We start from the raw sequence: 14,414 nt of genomic DNA, 5'->3' as shown, positions 1-14,414 counted from the left end.
ACCATGCATTAAGGTGTAATATCCCAACGTTTTGGCAACTTAATATTAGTTTTTAGTAACTAAAGATTATTTTGTTGGGTTGAAAATGAATAACAGACTTAGGAATGGTCAATGTGTTTAGGAGAGTATAACTTGTTGGATTTAATGGTCGGTTCGGGTCAAGTCAACGCGGACCGACCCGAATGTGACCCGGTATGAGTTACACCGAGGGTAACGATTTACATGCTCACTTATTCTTAACTGGGCCAACACATACATCGAAAGGGGTGGACAATGGATTAGGCTTTGAGCTTGTTATTGGGCTTTAAGCCCAATGGATTAATTGATTAAACCTTAAAGTATTTTCTATATATAGTATACTATATATACATAATATCTAACCTAATCCTTACACAAGAAAAAAACCCTAAATCACCACCTTAAACCCCAGCCGCAATTCCGGCGACCCGGTTTTCCGGCGAGGTCATTTCCGGCCACCGCAGTTATAGGACACCACATATCATCATCACAGCCTATATTGGTCATCGGTGCTGCTTCCCGTTGCTGTCCATCTGCCTCCAGCCACTGCCGGACGTTTTTCCGGCCACCGGAGAAACGCCACCACCTCCACCAGCCTCCGTACGTCGCCGGAACACCACCATAGCCATTGTTATTGCCCGTGTTGTTGTTCCCGACCACCGTCGCTGCTCCGTTTGCTACTGTAGTTGCTGTGGACTGCCGCCACTCGTTGCCACCACCTACTGCGACCGCCGGAGCTACTGCGCCGCCGCCATCTGCCACGCCGCCGTCCTCCGTCATTGTACCAGTTGTCGGATTGTTCGTGTCAACGTCTAGCGCCGTTCGTTAGCCTTCGGTGTCTTCTCTGTTTCGATAACCGAGGTATATCGACAAACTAATCTATGGTTGTTTATTATTATTGTTTAATCGTACTCGTGTAACGTTGTAATCGGATCCGGGTTCGGGTTTCCGTTTATGGTTCGTTTAAATCGTTTATTTATCCGCTGCGCTTTATAGTTCGTTTGTAAGTTTGTATATTAATGTTGATTAATATCTATCGAAACGAAATAATTACTAAAACGGGTTTAAAATACTTGACCGTTTTTGTTCCGAACCACCGTTGAAACCCAACAGTGGTATCAGAGCCGCGGTTACAACGTACAAGTCGATCGCGGTTCGTTTAAAACCGGATCTACATCTTAAACTTTAAATTGTTTAAAATTTTGTTCTAGATTTATTTTCGGCTGATTTTGATTTGGTCAAAGTTTTGTTTATTTTATTTGACCAAGTCAAAACGACCCGAAATTTTATTTATTTTGAATATGTAAATCCGGCCCCGACCTATGTGTTGTTTTGGTTGTGTTTGATTCTTGAGCTTGTTTTTGGCCATATGGATGGTTCAAAAGTTGTAAAAGGTTATTATTTATTTTTCGGTTTCTTTTGGCCATAAAGATGGTTCAAATTTGTAATAGGACAAATTATTGTTAGTTTATGAATTTATAATTAAGAAGACGCGAAGATAACCGAGGACGAGCTCAAGGACTTCTTGGAGTTAGTGGGAGTTCGGGCAAGATGACGGGATGCACGAAAAAGTCCATCCTTGTGGTTGTTTTGTGTTGTGAACCCCTTGACTGTAACATTCGTCAATTTTCGGATCCGAAAACCCGACTCGTTTAAATTCTTTTATTATTATTATTATTATTTATTTATTTGATTTTAGTTATAAGATTGTACAAAATCAACCCCTAGCCAACTTTGATTAACTTTTGAATCCACATCTATAGACCAGGGACCTTATTTAAAAGTTATTTTTTTTCTTCTTTTCTTCTTTCCTTATACCCGTCGAGCAACACCCCCCCCCCCTCCTTGCTTTCTTGACCCGAAATCCACGCCAGGAATCATGGAATTGTTTTTGGCAAGTCGTTAAATGGTTAAAACGCGTCTAAATCATACCATAATCACGTAATTTACAACCAAACTAATCGGTTATGAACCGCGGCTGACCTAGACCTCGTAATGCTATAAATACGCACCTATAATTCAATTAAACTCGTACCCACACTCCTCTCAGCATCGCAAATCCAAACCATATATCAATTGCAAGTTTTTGAGCCGTCTGCACCCCGTTATTGATCAAGTTTGAGCCGTGAACCCTAGTTCGTCATTCTCTCTTAATTCGTCAGCGATTTCGGTAATTATTATATGCATTCTAGTCTATAAATTTATAACTAAGAAGACGCGAAGATAACCGAGGACGAGCTCAAGGACTTCTTGGAGTTAGTGGGAGTTCGGGCAAGATGACGGGATGCACGAAAAAGTCCATCCTTGTGGTTGTTTTGTGTTGTGAACCCCTTGACTGTAACATTCGTCAATTTTCGGATCCGAAAACCCGACTCGTTTAAATTCTTTTATTATTATTATTATTTATTTATTTGATTTTAGTTATAAGATTGTACAAAATCAACCCCTAGCCAACTTTGATTAACTTTTGAATCCACATCTATAGACCAGGGACCTTATTTAAAAGTTATTTTTTTTTCTTCTTTTCTTCTTTCCTTATACCCGTCGAGCAACACCCCCCCCCCCTCCTTGCTTTCTTGACCCGAAATCCACGCCAGGAATCATGGAATTGTTTTTGGCAAGTCGTTAAATGGTTAAAACGCGTCTAAATCATACCATAATCACGTAATTTACAACCAAACTAATCGGTTATGAACCGCGGCTGACCTAGACCTCGTAATGCTATAAATACGCACCTATAATTCAATTAAACTCGTACCCACACTCCTCTCAGCATCGCAAATCCAAACCATATATCAATTGCAAGTTTTTGAGCCGTCTGCACCCCGTTATTGATCAAGTTTGAGCCGTGAACCCTAGTTCGTCATTCTCTCTTAATTCGTCAGCGATTTCGGTAATTATTATATGCATTCTAGTCGTTTGTTTATGCTTAATCAAAACCCTAACCTAATTTCAATCAAGATTGTGTAATTGAAGGGCATTAGGATCTAGGGTTTATAAATGAAATTGGGGTTTTTGGGAGGTGTATTTAAAACAAAAACGTTTTCATATAATACCCAGGTGAGCCACTGGCCTAGTTGGCCAATGTACATTCTGTTAAGATCAAACCGGCCTGGGACGCGGGTTCGAATCTCCCAGACCCGATTTTTGGTTTTATTTCTTTAAAAATCATTTTTTTTTCAAGTTTGGTTACTATTATACATATACATCATTAGTTCAACTTGTTCAAATAAACTGGATCTCGTTTTTTGCCTTTTTTTTATTATTACAACTCATAACTTTTTATAAACCTTCTTTTATATATAAACCTATTACAATAATAAAAAATCTTTTACTATTTCTCTCTTAACGAACCAAAATTTTCATAGATGTCAAAATAAAATTTTCTTTGACCTTTTCCGTTGATATATATAGATATATGTATAACATTTCATTTATTTAAGAATAATTAATATTTATTTTATTCATCAAAATTTAAATGAAAATAAATAATAGTAATAATAATAACATTAATAGTAATAGTTTAAACCCTAAATGACTCCAAAATCCTTTTAAACCGATTTGTATCTGTTATGTCATGTCATTTTTAGTTATATTGGTTGTACCCTCTAATTTATATTATTTACAAATTTATGATAACTAAACTAATAGCAACTTTTGTTTTTTTATTAAAGAATCTACTTAAACCATATCAATTCCCAAATTCGTCATAAGACTTGTTTTAATTGCTTTTATAACTATCTAATACTATCGTTAACAACTAGGAACTTTTGTCAACGTAACTCGGGAAGCTCATCCGTTTTTATCTTAATTTTTATCACCATCTCATCTTCGTTAATCCCCTCGTTAAGGTGAGTTTACATATCCCCATTTTTCCTCTTTTACGTTTTGGGGGTGGCATGTATACCATATTTACATTACACATTTTTATTTCCACATCTATTTAAAACACAATTCGATATATGTTTAGGTGTGACTATTGCATCCGCTATGATAATGCTCTATGTGCTTAATTGTTTATTTTATGTTTGGTGGTTGGTATCTCATCCTCATCTAGTATGATCATACATTACCCAAGTACATTGATTTCGTATCAATAAGATCGGGTCCACATCTATTTAGTTGTTTACATTTTCATAGAAATAGTAATACTCATCATTTTACATATGAATTGTGGTTTTTATCTATATATGTATCTCAACTAAAACTTATGTATTCTCACCAACATTCGTGTTGACAAACTCTATTTTTAATTTTTATACATGCTACAGGTACAAGTAATTTACATTGTTCAAGATCGAAGAATTTAGTTTTACCTTAGGATATTATTCAAAATACAAAACACGATGTAATTGTTGTTCTGTTTGTTGAATTTGTGTACTTGTTTTGATATTAATGAATTAAATAATTATTGTCACCTTAATTAGTTTCTTTCGAGCTACTATCCAATCAATATGTTACGCCCCGACATGTTCCGCCTTTGGTCGGGGTGTGACAGATTGGTATCAAAGCCGAAGGCTATAAGATAGGTGGTTAGATATAACGGCCTAGTAGCATGCTTAGGGGTCCCTATACGTGATATGCCTTTACGTGTTTGCACCCTGAATTATATTATTGATTGCAGTAGCTTATATACTATTTAATGACTTAATATTATTCTTGTACATTCTTAATCCGAGGCTATGCCTCACTCTCAAAATTGTTTTCAAAACTTTAGGACGATTTAAAAAAAATGGGAAATTCCTTAAGAAATCCCGCCTTTTTACTCCCCTCTCCTTGAGGATGATTCTTGGGACGGATATGTAGTAACTGTAAGAGGGACGCACTTGTTTACCGAACCCTTGACACCAAGGCTTGCGAGCCTAAGGAAGTGCAATGCGCATAAATCTCAATCAACCGCGAGACCTGGTTGCCTTCTTGGAGTGTTCGGTAAGGATGTGGAACTTATTAGGCCAAAGCATATCACACCAAACGTACCTGAATCTGCTTGTTCATTGTATCAAACGTGGTCATGTGACGATCATACTCTTAAATCAATGATGAGATTTTTTTTTCTTCTCAATTTTTTTTATTAAGAATGAATATTTTCTCATATTATTAATTTCATCAATACCCTAAGTTAAGGTTATTAAAATTTTATTTTGTATTCTCATGAATTTTCACAAAACTCGAAATTTCACATAGTTATACATACAAATTTTTTTTTCCAAAACATAATAATTTTTTTTTCACGTGTCGTCATTGTAGCATGTCTTCTTCCCGCCTTATCAACCGTAACCATCGCACCGGCAACTCAGGCCGTAGCATGTCATCCCGCATCGCTAAGGGAATCGTGGAAGCCCTCCCAACAATCATCTCTCAACTCCAAAATGTGAATGCCCCTACATCATCCACAACACCGAACCCAATTGCTTACCCCCTCAAACAATTCAAGAGTGCCAACCCGCCCGAATACCACGGTATCGACAGTGCTACCGTTCTCCTCCAATGGTTCGAAGAAATGGAGAGCATATTCCTCCAATGTGAATGTCACGAGGACAAGAAAACCAATTACGCCTCGAGCAAGCTTAAGAAGAATGCCCTCAATTGGTGGAATGGTGAGAAACGCACACTTGGCGCTGAGGTTGCCATGGGATGACCTCAAGAAACTTATGCTCAAGAAGTTCTGCCCGAAACATGAGATTCAGAAGTTGGAAGAGGAATTTTGGAATTTGAAACAAGAAAGTGGTAATGACATCGCCTACAACGATCGTTTCCATGAACTGAGCCTTCTCATTCCCCACATGGTCACTCCACTTGAGCGTGCAATCGACAAGTACATCTCGGGTTTGCCTATGGAAATCCAAGACTCCGTTCTAAGTCGTGACCCTCAAACGCTCCATGATGCCATCACCTTAGCCGGTACCCTCACCGAAAACCACGTTAAGGCCAGGACCTTGACGCGGAAAAATTCCAAGAAGCCCAATGATAAGTCTGCATCCGAGCCCACCAAAGAACCCAAGCCTGAATCTCCCAAACCGAGCCTTCTAAGCCCGAATCCTTCAAGCACAACAACTCTCCTCATTACCGCAACAATAAAAGAAGGTCCAATTCCCAAAACTATGTTCTGGCCAATCGCAAGCCCAGCCCACCAAGAAGCCCTACACATGACCCCACCCATTATGTGATACGTGTAACTTTCACCATTCGCCTAACCTAAAGTGTCGACAATGCACCCATTGCAATCGATTTGGTCACCTCTTTACCACATGTCGTGAACGCAACCAACCTTTGATGCAACCATTTACCTCACCTCTTATTCAACCCTTACCTTATACTCAAACGTTTACTCAAGCACCCTCAACTATTAGAGCTTGTTACAATTGTGGAGACCCTAGCCATTTTCGCAATGCATGCCCAAGACTCACACACATGAACCAAATTCAATCCTACCCAACTCAAACCGCTCAATATCAAGCCTACCAAGCCCAAGTAAATCAACTTTAACCAATCCAAGCTCAACTCATCGAAGCAATTCAAGTCCAACCCATTCAACCAATTCAAGTCAACCAAACCCCAATCAACCAACCAGCCTCAAGTGACCAAGCTACTCAAGGGAAATTGTGTTACATCAACGGTTCCCAAGTCTAAGCCTAACCCTTTATGAAGACATGCTACGCAAAGACGTTTCTTTTATTTAGTCCTTCATTTAAATCTAATGTATTAACTTCATTAAATCGCCAGTTTTGTTATGAATGAGAATTATGGTTATTTATAATGGTATTCAATCTCTCATTTATTCATATTTTGTCGACTATTGCACTATTTATTGTTACAACATTTATTATCATGATTTAAGTGGTCTATGACTGGTTGTTTACCGGGACTATGTGCATGGCTATGCGCATGGTTATCTAATAGCACCTTATTTGTATAATGAACTACCTATGACCGATTCCTACAAACATGCTGGAAATTGGGACTATGAACATGTGTTGTACATAGTTATCTAATAGGAGTCACATGTACAAATTTTATTTCGATATTTTAATACATCGCTACCCAAACCCTCCAAACTCACCTCATTCTCACGGTACTCTTTTCTCATCCGATTTTATAATCTTGATTTCGAGCGTCATATGTTATTATATTTCTCTAATCATGTGATTCGTTTGATATGTGAACTTGTCTTTGTGAATACTTATTTGTAAATTTTTCTTGTTATCCTAAGTATTTCTATTTATTAAATTTCAAAGTTCTCTCTATCTAATTATGTAATTTAGTTATTATTACTTTTGACGATTAACTTAGTAATTTCGTTTTATTTTGCAAAACCTTTTTTACTAGCTATTTATGCTAATCAAATTTCACTCATTTATATATTTTATTATTTTATTTTTATTTTTATTTATTGCTCTTGCTCAGATAGTTCCATTTATTTATCAACTTATAAAGTTTTTCATTTACCTTGTTTACGAACCCGCACAACGGGACGAACCATGTGCATCATGCGACGATCTAAATAATTATGAGTGCACGCATATTTATCGAAATCCTCGCATGACACACATAGTGAATACGGTTGTGTGTCATAACTCAGAACCTAGGGTGATTTTAGGTAACGGTACAAATATCGATGTGATAAGGGCATGGTGGATACGCCGCCGGTACATCCTATATATAAGTGTTCTTATCATGCCTTCCGTTTGTAGCGTTATTTGGGTCACCTGAAGATCGGTGTTATTTATATATATATTTATATATATATATATATATAAATCTCTTGACACTTACCTTATTTCTTTATATTATGTTTTTCTAAAATTTCGGGACGAAATTTTCGAAAAGTTGTGAATACTGTAACATTCGTCAATTTTCGGACCTGAAAACCCGACTCGTTTAAATTCTTTTATTATTATTATTATTATTATTATTATTATTTATTTATTTGATTTTAGTTATAAGATTGTACAAAATCAACCCCTAGCCAACTTTGATTAACTTTTGAATCCACATCTATAGACCAGGGACCAAAATGCAATTTATTTAAAAGTTTTTTTTCTTCTTTTCTTCTTTCCTTATTCCCGTCGAGCAGCACCCCCCCCCCCTCCTTGCTTTCTTGACCCGAAATCCACGCCAGGAATCATGGAATTGTTTTTGGCAAGTCGTTAAATGGTCAAAACGCGTCTAAAATCATACCATAATCACGTAATTTACAACCAAACTAATCGGTTATGAACCGCGGCTGACCTAGACCTCGTAATGCTATAAATACACACCTATAATTCGATTAAACTCGTACCCACACTCCTCTCAGTATCGCAAATCCAAACCATATATCAATTGCAAGTTTTTGAGCCGTCTGCACCTCGTTATTGATCAAGTTTGAGCACTGAACCCTAGTTCGTCATTCTCTCTTAATTCGTCAGCGATTTCGGTAATTATTATATGCATTCTAGTCGTTTGTTTATGCTTAATCAAAACCCTAACCTAATTTCAATCAAGATTGTGTAATTGAAGGGCATTAGGATCTAGGGTTTATATATGAAATTGGGGTTTTCGGGAGGTGTATTTAAAACAAAAACGTTTTCATATAATACCCAGGTAAGCCACTAGCCTAGTTGGCCAGTGTACATTCTGTTAAGATCAAACCGGCCTGGGGCGCGGGTTCGAATCCCCAGACCCGATTTTTGGTTTTATTTCTTTAAAAATCATTTTTTTTTCAAGTTTGGTTACTATTATACATATACATCATTAGTTCAACTTGTTCTAATAAACTTGATCTCGGTTTTTGCCTTTTTTTTATTATTACAACTCATAACTTTTTATAAACCTTCTTTTATATATAAACCTATTACAATAATAAAATATCTTTTACTATTTCTCTCTTAACGAACCAAAATTTTCATAGATGTCCAAATAAAATTTTCTTTAACCTTTTCCGTTGATATATATAGATATATGTATAACATTTCATTTATTTAAGAATAATTAATATTTATTTTATTCATCAAAATTTAAATGAAAATAAATAATAGTAATAATAATACATTAATAGTAATAGTTTAAACCCTAAATGACTCCAAAATTCTTTTAAATCGATTTGTATTTGTTATGTCATGTCATTTTTAGTTATATTGGTTGTACCCTCTAATTTATATTATTTACAAATTTATGATAACTAAACTAATAGCAACTTTTGGTTTTTTATCAAATAATGTACTTACCATATCAATTCCCAAATTCGTCATAAGACTTGTTTTAATTGCTTTTATAACTATCTAATACTATCGTTAACAACTAGGAACTTTTGTCAACGTAACTCGGGAAGCTCATCCGTTTCTATCTTAATTTTTATCACCATCTCATCTTCGTTAATCCACTCGTTAAGGTGAGTTTACATATCCCCATTTTTCCTCTTTTACGTTTTGGGGGTGGGATGTATACCATATTTACATTACACATTTTTATTTCCACATCTATTTAAAACACAATTCGATATATGTTTAGGTGTGACTATTGCATCCTCTATGATAATGCTTTATGTGCTTAATTGTTTATTTTATGTTTGGTGGTTGGTATCTCATCCTCATCTATCCTCATCTAGTATGATCATACATTACCCAAGTACATTGATTTCGTATCAATAAGATCGGGTCCACATCTATTTAGTTGTTTACATTTTCATAGAAATAGTAATACTCATCATTTACATATGAATTGTGGTTTTTATCTATATATGTATCTCAACTAAAACTTATGTATTCTCACCAATATTCGTGTTGACAAACTCTATTTTTATACATGCTACAGGTACAAGTAATTTACATTGTTCAAGATCGAAGAATTTAGTTTTACCTTAGGATATTATTCAAAATACAAAACACGATGTAATTGTTGTTCTGTTTATTGAATTTGTGTACTTGTTTTAATATTAATGAATTAAATAATTATTGTCACCTTAATTAGTGTCTTTCGAGCTACTGTCCAATCAATACGTTACGGCCCGATATGTTCTGCCTTTGGTCGGGGTGTGACATTGACCCGATCGGTCTCCCTAATTGGCTCTAGCGAGACCGATCACCTTTTGGCCATAAGGATTTACATATTATTTGCTATTGTGGTTGCTTGGATTGTTTATAATAGGATTATAATATCACCGACCTAATACCAAATAAATTTGAAAATAAACATTTTATTAACCGATTATGTTTTGCAAATTAAAAGCGTTTTGATTTCCAAAACTAATAGCTTAATAGATTAACTTAAAATTGGTTAGTCATGTCGCGACAAACTTAGTTTTAATAGGTTATTTAAAACTAAGTGTCCTGAGAGATGAAAGGGTTCATCAATTTATCCCGATAATAAATACAGTAAAATTTGACTTTTACTCTATTTGGTAATTTTAAAATTAATCCCAATTTAAAACCAATAGTTTATGCCAATCCTACTACAAGTCACACTTAAGGCATACTGCGAAATTTCGAGTGTTTGGAGCTACAACATTGCACTTGTTTTCTAGCCTATCCCATCAAGGTGAAAGCGTTTCGTTGACACATCCGGCCTTTTCACACGTCACTATACTAGGACAACTATTACTTTACTCTCCTGTTACGTACTAAAGCTGTCTGGAGACTTAAAGTGGGCAAAGATGAGGCTAAACGTATCTATACAGACAATCGTTGTCTCTATAGGTCTCATAACCGAGAATTGTGCTCTATTCACAATTGACAATCGTTGTCAGTCTGCCTAACCACTTATTAATGTTGTGTGCTACAGCTGCCTTTAATAACTGGAAGCCAGATTCTCATGCTCCTATTTCATTAATGTTATTGGGTCATTAATAATGGGACTACAACGTCGAAAATACTAATTAAATTTACTTTTGCTTAATTAATCAGATGTCGTCAAACGAAAACTCACCCTACGCCCTTAAGACTATCCTTGAGAAGGATAAACTGAACGGTACCAACTTCATCGAATGGCACCGCAACTTGAGACTTGTTCTCACCATGGCAAAGCGCCTGTATGTTCTCGATGGACCTGTTCCAACCGAGCCTGAAAACAACACAGCCGCTGCTCGAAAAGTTCTTGAGAAGCATAAGGATGACTCGGCTGATGTCTCCTGCATTATGCTAACCACCATGACTTCTGAGCTTGCTAAAGGCTTGGAAGACTTTGGATCCTATGAGATGCTTGAGCAACTCAAGGGCATGTTCCAGAAACAAGCCCGTCAAGAACGTTTCGACACCATGAAACAACTCATCAGTTGCAAGATGGTAGAAGGGTCTCCCGTCAGTGCGTATGTTCTTAAGATGAAGGGGCACATCGATCAGCTTAAGAAACTTGATTATCCCTTGCCCGATGAGATGGCAGCTGATTTCATCCTCAACTCTCTCCCCAGCTCATACGACCAGTTCGTAATGAATTTCAACATGAATGGCTGGGTGAAGATATTGCCGGAGCTTCATAACATGCTCAAGACGGCTGAGATGAACATTCCTTCAAGGACTAATCAAGTTCTGATGATCCGATCTGCTGGTGTCAAGAAGCCTAATCCCAAGAACCGGGGTTATAAGAGTAAAGGCAAGAAGAATGTTACCATTGCTGCCCCTCGTGCCACTAATGCTAACAAAGGGGTTCCAAAGATACCACCCCCCCCTGAGGAGCGCAAGTGCTACCGATGCAACCAAATGGGACACTGGATGCGAAACTGTCCCGAGTACCTTGCTGAGATCAAGATGAAGAGAGCCAATGGTGAAGGCTCTTCTCGAGGTATTTCCATATACGTTATTAAACTTTTCACTGTCTCTAGCAACACATGGGTATTTGATACCGGATGTGGTTTCCACATCGTTAATGTCTTGCAGGAGCCTAAGAAGTGAAGGAAACTGAATAAAGGCAGCATGGAACTCATCGTTGGAGATGAGAAGAGAGTACCAGTTCTGGCAACTGGAGTATTTCATTTTACTTGTCCATCTAGCCTAGTTTTTCTTTTGAATAATTATTTGTATGCTCCTGGTTGGACCAGCAACATCGTCTCAGTTTCTTTACTGTTTGAACAAGGTTTTAAGTACTTGTTTTAATGGCATGGCTATTTCTGCTTACTTAAATGATATCTTTTATTTTGAGGCTAAACCTCGACATGATATATAAGAGATTGATGTTCAAACTAATAATAACGTATATAATCTTTCGAAACGTATCAGATCTGGCATCAATGATACATTTCTATGGCATTGCCGACTTGACCACACAAGCAAGACAAGAGTTAAAAGACTCCAATCCGAAGGGATTCTTGAATCAAATGGACCGGACTCTTTTGACAATTGCAAGTCTTGCTTAGCTGGCAAACTCGCCAAAGACTTCTTCACTTATAAAAGTGAACGAGCAAGAGATCTGTTAGGACTCATACATACTGATGTATGTGGACCTTTCAGAACCATGACTAGAAACCATGAAAGATACTTCGTTTCCTTTATCGACGATTGTAGTCGATACGCTTATGTGTATCTTATGAAACACAAGCATGAAACTTTTGAAAGGTTCAAAGAGTTTCAAAACTAAGTGGAAAACCAACTTGGTAAAACCATTAAGATACTTCGATCAGATCGAGGTGGAGAGTATCTCAGCTCAGAGTTCATCACTCATCTAAAAGAGCGTGGAATTGTTTCACAGCTCACTCCACCTGGCACACCCCAACATAATGGCTTGAGCGAGAGGAGGAATCGAACTTTGCTAAACATGATTTGATCGATGATGTGTAGAACCAACTTGCCTCACTCCCTTTTGGAGTTTCGCCCTTATGACTGTTTCCCGCATTCGTCAAATACTACTACCAAAGCGGTTATTACTTCTTTCATCCTGATACAAATATGATTTCTATCAAGAGGAAAGACCACTTCCTCGAGAAAGAATTTCTCGATCGTGGAACTGGAGATTATTTTGTCGATCTTGAAGAAATTCAAGAACCACAAACAACCGCTGAGAAGCTAGAGTGTCTGATCAACAAGTTGTTGTTGCTGATACATCAGACATGAACATGAGCGTTCGCAGAAGTACTAGGACTCTCGCACCCAATCCTAGATACCTATGGCATCTGGATGGTCCGGAAGTCTTATTAGTAGCCGAGTCTGGCGACGAAGCTACTAACTACATATCTGCAATCTTGGATCCGGAATCTGAGAAACGACGAGATGCCATGAACGCCGAGATGCAATCTATTCATGACAATCAAGTCTAGAACTTGATTGAGATACCCCCCCCCCCCCCCGAAGGTCGGGCAATAGGGAGCAAGTGAATTTTAAGCAAGCATCTCGAAGCTGGAATCTTCACTTGATGAGAAAATCAAAGAGTGTGGTTTTATCAACAATGAAGATAAGCCTTGTGTTTACAGAAAGGCTAGTGGGAGCACTATATCATTCCTCATCTTGTATTTGTATGATATACTAATAATTGGAAACAACATTCCTATGCTTAATGGAGTTAAGCACTGGTTGGAATTACAATGAAAGATCTTGGAGAAGCTGCTTATATTCTGGGAATCGAGATCTACCTAGATAGATCTAAGCGGCTTCTAGGGCTAAGTCAAAGTACATACATAAGAAAGGTCATGACATGCTTCTCAATGGACAACTCCAAGATAAGAGCTGTTCCATTGCTAAAGGAACCGTTTTAGCAAATTGCAATCTCCGGCAACGGACATTGAGACAAAGCACATGCAAGCAATTCCATATGCTTCAGCGATTGGCTCTGTCATGTATGCTATATTATGCACTAGACTTGACGTCTCGTAAGCGTGTTTGGAGGAGTGGAAGAGGAGCTCATTGTAAGATGCTACACTGATGCTAACTTCCAAAATGACCGAGATGCTTCTCGCTCATAATCTGCTTGGATGAAGAAATTCATAGCCAACCTCGATCTAATTCCAAGTTTAGGAAAATGATCGACGTGATATGTGATAACACAGGTGCTATTGCTCAAGCCAAAGAGCCCAATTATCATCACATGGCCAAGCACATTTTTAGTTCCACTATGTACGAGTAATACTGGAACGAGGTGACATTATGATAAGCAAAGTAGACACAGATCAAAATCTAGCTGACCCGTTCACTAAGCCGATGACTCAGGACAAGCATGATCAGCATAGAGATGCTATCGGGCTTAGACATGCTAGTGATTTATTTTGATTTAGTATTTGGATGTATGAACATTCAAACAGTTGTACTTTTCAGTTCACCTTTGATTTAATGGTTAAATGCAAACGTTGAATGATACAACTGTGTTCATTTTAATACGTTTAATCCATGAATATTGTATTCTAAATTATCCATAGTCGGTCAGACTCGTGGGAACGATTCTGAATTAAGACTATTCTGACTTTGGACTCAAGCAGTTGACTTCAAAACTCACAGACC

The sequence above is a fragment of the Bidens hawaiensis genome, unplaced genomic scaffold (assembly GCF_021521415.1).
Source record: "Bidens hawaiensis isolate Kalapana, Puna unplaced genomic scaffold, B.hawaiensis_p1.1 tig00014135_1, whole genome shotgun sequence".
Classification (NCBI taxonomy): Eukaryota; Viridiplantae; Streptophyta; class Magnoliopsida; order Asterales; family Asteraceae; genus Bidens; species Bidens hawaiensis.
Note: the sequence above shows the minus strand (reverse complement) of the source record.